The following is a 7462-nucleotide window of genomic DNA, read 5'->3' as shown; positions in this document are numbered from 1 at the left end:
ATGACTTCAGAATTTCGATAAATCCGTTGTTAGAGGTGTATATATATATATACAATATTAGGTCAATGTCAGGAAAATATAAACTTTTTTGACTGAGAAACAGGGGAAGGGCGAGGTTCTACATTATACAAAATATAGCTACTATATTTAGGAAATAAACACAGCTAGTTTCAGTATAAATGATGATATTTACTTGATGATGTATTAGTCTTGGAAACAACGATATATCTTTTAGTTTGTATTGACTATGAACTAGCTATCGAAACTGTAAGTACATTTCATGTTAGTTGGTTAGTTTTTTTTTTTTTTTTTTGGACCTGGTATTATGTTTTGCTCATTGTTAAAGGTCGTACGATTGACTTTGATTATTGTTTTTTTTCATTATCCTCTCATTGTCGATCATACCATATACCTCCTGATCAATGCTATTGTTAGTTCAATTTTTCGTGTTGGAAACACTTTTCTGGAATAGTTTCTTCGGCTGTATATGCACACCCAGAGCTTAACTATGGCAAGCCGTTCTCGTCAACACTATGTGTAAACCCTTTTTTCGAAAAAAAATTACACAATGAGATTTAAAAACCTAAAAAAACACACTGAGAAATCGAAATTATACACTGAGATTTTAAAACGACACACTGAGAATTGTTAATTACACACTGAGATTTCAAAAATACACATTGAGATTAATATGCAAATTACTAATGAATATTCATGAGATGAATAATTCAATAGATTAATACCTCGGTCTCTAGAACTCTTGTCATTATAATGAGATGCCGTTCCTTCAACCAACGTTCATAATAAATTTCAAGACTTAACATCGTTTTTTGCTAACTCATATTCATAAGTTATTTGTCAATATAATTCAGATTAATATTATTGCTAACGATGTATCGGGATTGTTTGCTTAAAACTGTTTAAGCATAGGTCCTTTTTCAAAGTCTCTCAACTGTTACGTACCCTGATTTCGCAAGGTAATCTTTTATATTTTTGTTGATACGTTTATATGTTATAAAAGACACTTGGGTGAACATGTCATTGTGTCATTGCATTGTTTGTCTTGTTTGTGGATTGTTCCAATGATTTCTAATAATTTTAATAAAGTTTTCAACATTTGGTTATATCAGAGACATATAATACATGTCTCTGGTTATATTTTGTAATGAGAGTAAGTGGGTATTTTTCTTGTTCTATTAGTCTCGAACGTTGTATTGCTAATGTATTTTATAAAACATTTGGCACCAGATTGAAGGACTAACGAGTTATGTCCCCTAGTTGTTTTAAGCTTGTAATAGATTAAGATTACGTATGCTAATTAGTTATGAGCGCATAAAAAGTGCGCACAAATCTCAGTGTGTAATTTCAAATTCTCAGTGTGTGTTTTTCAGTTTATTTCATCTCAGTGAGTCTTTTTGAAATCTCAGTGTGTAATTTTCAATTCTCAGTGTGTAATTTTCATTTTTCGTAATCTCAGTGCGTCTTTATGAAATCTCAGTGTGTAATTTCTTATCCTCAGTGTGTAATTTCTTATTCTCAGTGTGTGTTTTTAGGTTTTTTTAATCTCAGTGTGTTTTTTTTTAAATTCTCAGTGTGTAAAATTTTCGAAAAATGTTTTAAACACAGTTTTGACGAGAACGGCTTGCCATAGAAAACATAATAAGCAGTTAAAAAAGATTGACTCATCATATTTACACAAAGCACAAAAATAGCTAATCTTATATTCCAATAATTCCACCAGAGACATATAATACAATTATATGTCTCTGATTCCACTAACATATATTTTCCGGGGTTCGAATTCCGGCGAGGGAAGAACAAAAAATTTGCGAAAGAACATTGTTTGGTTGATGTTTAGACGAGTTGTATGTTAAAGAACATCAGTTGTTCGACCTGTTCGTCAAATGCGTTTTGTTTAAATATACTTCTTCACTTTATTGGTCTTTTGGAAACTGTTTATATTTTTTCGTTTGGGCTTGTATCATATTTTCCCTCCGGTTTATATGATCCGTTGATCCTATACTGATTGACACTTAAAATTCAAGAGTCTATCTAACAATGAGGGTACATTTTATATGGCCGTCCAAATACCGTTTCGATCCCTAACATCACTGAAGATACATTTATTGTCGAAATCCGGATCTGGTGTACAAAAAAGTATTAACACCTTATGTTTGTGGCATAACATCGTGGCCACAAGTTAATTGTTTTCTGTTTAGTATTAAATTTATATTAAGATTCATTTTGTTACATCTTGTGATCAATTTTATTTGGCAATCGCCAATGGCAGTCTGTAGGGTTAAAGAACATCAGTTGTTCGACCTGTTAGTCAAATGCGTTTTGCTTAAATATACTTCTTCACTTTTTTGGTCTTTTGGAAAATGTTGTTTGTGCTGTATTTAGACCCTTCTACAACGAAATTTGTTTTACATGCACACGTATAGAAATTGCGGTTTTTATTCAACGCAATCATAGGTTTGAATGTAGTTTTCAATTTAGACTCGTTTATATTTTTTCGTTTGGGCTTGTATCATATTTTCCCTCCGGTTTATATAATCCGTTCATCCTATATTGACACTTAAAATTCAAGAGTCTATCTAAAAATGAGGGTACATTTTATATGGCCTTCCAAATACCGTTTCGATCCCTAACATCACAGAAGAGACATTTATTGTCGAAATCCGGATCTGGTGTACAAAAAAGTATTAACACCTTATGTTTGTGGCATAACATCGTGGCCACAAGTTAATTGTTTTCTGTTTAGTATTAAATTTATATTAAGATCCATTTTTTTACATCTTGTGATCAATTTTATTTGGCAATCGCCAATGGCAGTCAGCAGGGTTAAAGAACATCAGTTGTTCGATCTGTTAGTCAAATGCGTTTTGCTTAAATATACTTCTTCACTTTTTTGGTCTTTTGGAAACTGTTGTTTGTGCTGTATTTAGACCCTTCTACAACGAAATTTGTTTTACATGCACACGTATAAAAATTGCGGTTTTTATCCAACGCAATCATAGGTTTGAACGTAGTTTTCAATTTAGACTCGTTTATAGCGGGACGGCTACAGTGCAGGCGATTTGGTGTCACGATATCTCAGTAGCATGGGTTCGAATATATATAACTCGTCTTAAACATCAACCCAACAATGTTAGATCTGTAAATTTGCTTTCGCAAATTTTTTGTTCTTCCCTCGCCTGGATTCGAACCCATGCTACCATATATATATAACTCGTCTTAAACATCAACCCAACAATGTTAGATCTGTAAATTTGCTTTCGCAAATTTTTTGTTCTTCCCTCGCCAGGATTCGAACCCATGCTACCGTGAGATCTCGTGACACCAAATCGCCTGCACTGTCGCCGTCCCGCTAGACCACACGACCACCTGGGCTTATTAATTTTGAGCCTTTTGATATTGGTACAGATGATATGCTCTAATAGTTTACATGATATTGCAGTTAGCGAGACAGGTCGATAGTTTGATGCTTGACTACGATCCCCTTTTTTAAATATCGGTACCACATTTGCGTTTTTACAATCAGTTGGTAATGTGCCTTGGTCGACCGAGGCTTGAAAAAAAGGTGGTAAGTATTGTTGATATTTCAGTAGCTATTGATTTTAATAATCTTGTAGAGATTTCATCTGGCCCTGATGCTTTATGTTTGTTAAGATTTGACAGTACTTTGTGTATTCCGTTTTCCTCAATAGTAATGTTTTCCATGTGTGGGTACGGGTTCATTTTCGTTTTCTTTATGGAATTCTTGTCTTCATTGCTGTTAAATACTCAAGAGAACTGATTGTTGGGTATATTTGCCTTCAGTCAATTTTGTTATCCATGTATGTGAAGCCGTCTGTGTTTCTAAGTGGTGCCACTCCTCCATCTTCGCATCTTTTATTCTGTATGAAGCTCAAAAACTTTTTAGAATTGTATTTCTGTTCTGGACTTATGATGTCGTGGATGTATGTAGAATAAGCTTTCTTACATTCTTGTTGTGGGCTCTTTTTTGTACAGTTTTGTATCTCTTAAGGTCTTAAGTTGATTTTGTTGTTTGAGCTTTTTTAAAAGCTTTCAATTTCCTTCGTATGATACTTTTTATTGTACCATTTATCCAAGGATGGTGGAATCTTGTTGATGACATTTCGGATGGTACGTTTTTATCCTGGATATTCTTGAGTCCTGATTTTATGAAGTCCCACTTCTCTGATATTGAACTCTGTGTGTTGTATAAGCCATGGAATATTTTATTTCCACTATCAAATTTTAAAAGATAAATCCCAATACTCAAGAATCAATACGGTTAAACAATGGTTGGTCAAAAGTACTCATGGTGGCCGTCCAAAAGGTAAACTTTTATTTCGGAAACTCGTCTTTTCTCCGATTTTGTTCGCATTTTAAACGCGCCTTTTTTATTGATGTAAGCGGTCTCACAGCAGACGGCTCACTTCCGCATTTGAATGGAGGCCACAAAAATATGGAAATCATTCATCGAAATAAATTACAAGTCTTCAGTAAGGTAAGCCCAACCTAGGTCAATCATAATATGCAGCTTTGGAGGATTCAAATAGATATTAAAAATATGTTTTAAGAAGATAACAAAGTCAACTATGATGTTGTTTTTAATGAGAAGACATAGACTTATTTTGCATCTTTAATTAGACAGAAAATTAGTTATTTGAAATGACTTTCAAGAATATTCCTGGATTTAAAGGATATATTTTATCACCATAATATTTTTGAAGTTATTTTTTTTCACGTACATTACATGACAATGTGGTTAAATTTCCGGCCGAAATTTCCTTTCTATTGACAAGTTCAAGTTGCTGTTTCAATAAGACAATATTGTGTATCTTCATAACCTGTGGAAGATTTATCAAAACGCACAAAATTTTAGGCTGATAAGATAAGGCCCAGTTTCAACCACATGATTTAATCAGGTTGGGGAGAACCTTATAAATGCGTGTTATGATCCCTGTATATGGTGATAAGTGATTACTGTTACAAAGATAATGGCCTCTAAATACCCTACTTTCATTTTGACTTTTTGGCCTTCCTTTAATTTAGGGGTCCCAACATTACTGTTAAAAATGGAGGGTCCCACAATATAGAGTGTATTTAAATACATTTTGTAATTGTAATGTTATATATATTCTGTTGTATTGATTGTTTATATGATATTGGCTTGTATATGTCTGTTATATTGGTTGTTTATATGGTTTCGGCTTGTATATAGGTTGTGGGACCCCTAAAGTAAAAGAAGGCATTATAGCACTCTTTTACTTTAGGAGACCCTGTTAAATTATCTTTATATGCGATATATATGTTTTTTGGGCTTGGGCTTTGGCTTGTATATATAGGTTGTGGGACCCCTGAATTAAATGATGGCATTATAGCACTCTTTTACTTTAGGGGTCCTAATTAAATTATTTTTATGTATGTTGCATTGTGGGACCCCGAAAGTAAAAGAAGGCATTATAGCACTCTTTTACTTTAGGGTCCCAATTAAATTATTTTTACATAAATTAGGTTGTGGCCCAATGAAAAAACAACAAAATTATGTATTTTTTAAAGTTTGACTCAATATCTGCAGGATAAAAATCAAATAAATAATCATGATAATATGAGGATGGAAAATTAAATACATTTAGAACAAGTAGGGAACTAAATCTTTTATATTATTACAAAAAACATACTTTTATAGACTGGGACCCCTAAGGCCTAAAAAAAAAAGATATGTGTTTCCGGTAACATCATTTTGAAAAATAGGGTCGGTAGGTCGGAATTCTTTTTTTTTTTTTTTTTTTTTTTTTGACATCGTAAATGAAATCCGGAAAATTATCATGTTTTTTCCAAGTCCGGATCCGTAATTAGTTTCAAAAACCGGAAGTGTGCCATTTGCAATGTTTTTGAAGCACCTGCTGTGCAAATTTCTTGGATTTTAACCTATTTGGAATACCTTTTGACATTAATAAAATGTTTTACTGGCTTTCTATGCAAGAGGAAGCAAGAGAGAAAAAATATTATGTCATCTATCAGAAGCCTGTGTCAAAAACAGGGTCGGTTGATAAATTTTTTTTTTTTTTTTTTTGGAAGATCCAATAAAAAAGTTAGGGTCGGGGCTAAAAAACAGGGTCGGTCGGGTTACCGGAAACACGGATCTTTTTTTTCTCGGCCTAAAGTAAAATCCAAAAATTTTGGGACCCCTTAAGTAAAAGAAGGCCGACTTTTTGAAGGTTATACACCTGACACTGGCTATATTAATTTCAAAAGGTTACAATAAGAAAGAGCTATTGTTTCTTCCAAGACTAATCATGATAATTGACAAAATGTATATCCAGACAGGGACCCCCATACAGAAATTGCAGGTTACAAAAAAAACTATTTTTATCATGTTTATTTTAATAAAATTTTGACATGTTGCGCCATATCTCAAAAACAATTCATGATTATTGCTTAAAACTTGACACACTTCTTTGTTATTTTAATCTAAACATCTGTATACTTTTTGGTGATGATTCAAAATTTTATTTTTGAGTTATTGAGTATTTTGTGAAAAAAGGGGATGTTTTTTTACATATCGCGCTGTATCTCAAAAACAATTAATGATTATTGCTTGAAACTGTACACACTTCTTTGTTGTATTAATCTAAAGATCTGTGTACTTTTTGGTTTGATTCAAAATTTTATTTTAGTGATATTTAGTTTTTTGTGAAAAAAAAACAGGGTTTCACATGTGCCGCCGTGTCTCAAAAACAATAAATGGTTATTGCTTAAAACTTTCTCAGAAACTATTGATGATTATTGCATAAAACTTCCACACAAGACGTCGGGCGTATCATGCGCTCATGGCGCAGCTGTTTATTCCATTGTACATGCACAAATGTACTTGCAAAATTTTACATTTGCAAATCGTGTCATTTGTGTGTGTAATATCAGGATAATTTGTTTTGTCTATGTGCCATTGCTCCTTATACATTGTTTAACATATTTGAACATTGTTTTATTGAACATAGTTTTGATAAATTAAAAGCACATTGACACATATCCAGAAATCTTTTGTATTTATTTGGTGGCACTTCCTTAATATCCAGTATGTAGCCTTATGTCTCATTTTAAGTTCAAAAAGACACCTGTCAAAAACTGTAAAGTCCTATATATACATGTGTATATATAAAGTGCCTAGAAAATCAACCTATATATATGTACATCTATACTGCACACAAGACTGCTATTCTGCTATATCCTTCTTCAGCAATACCTTGTTTTCTTTTTTTGAAACTGAAACAATGTATAATCATGTGAACTGTAAAGAAAATGCAAACATTGTCAAAAGACACAACACTCTTAAATGCTTAATGCCAATAATCAGATTTCAATCACAGAGAATTTAAAAGTGCATATGTACAGTCTGAATCTTTTTTCTCCTACATTCAGTGATGTACAGTTTGTACTGTATGTGTAT

The 7462-nt window shown here is 32.7% G+C and overlaps 1 long non-coding RNA gene across 1 annotated transcript in view; it reads right to left on the bottom strand.

The window, feature by feature from the left end:
- Nucleotides 1-5859: 5859 nt before the first annotated feature.
- Nucleotides 5860-7462, bottom strand: part of LOC143045712 (uncharacterized) — a 155809-nt gene continuing 154206 nt past the window's right edge. The window contains exon 2 of the long non-coding RNA XR_012969003.1: nucleotides 5860-6173. This is a non-coding gene — a long non-coding RNA (uncharacterized LOC143045712). The remainder of the gene's footprint in view (nucleotides 6174-7462) is intronic.

Source organism: Mytilus galloprovincialis, chromosome 9 (genome assembly GCF_965363235.1).
Source record: "Mytilus galloprovincialis chromosome 9, xbMytGall1.hap1.1, whole genome shotgun sequence".
Classification (NCBI taxonomy): domain Eukaryota; kingdom Metazoa; phylum Mollusca; class Bivalvia; order Mytilida; family Mytilidae; genus Mytilus; species Mytilus galloprovincialis.
Note: the sequence above shows the minus strand (reverse complement) of the source record. Positions and strands in the feature narration are given on the sequence as shown.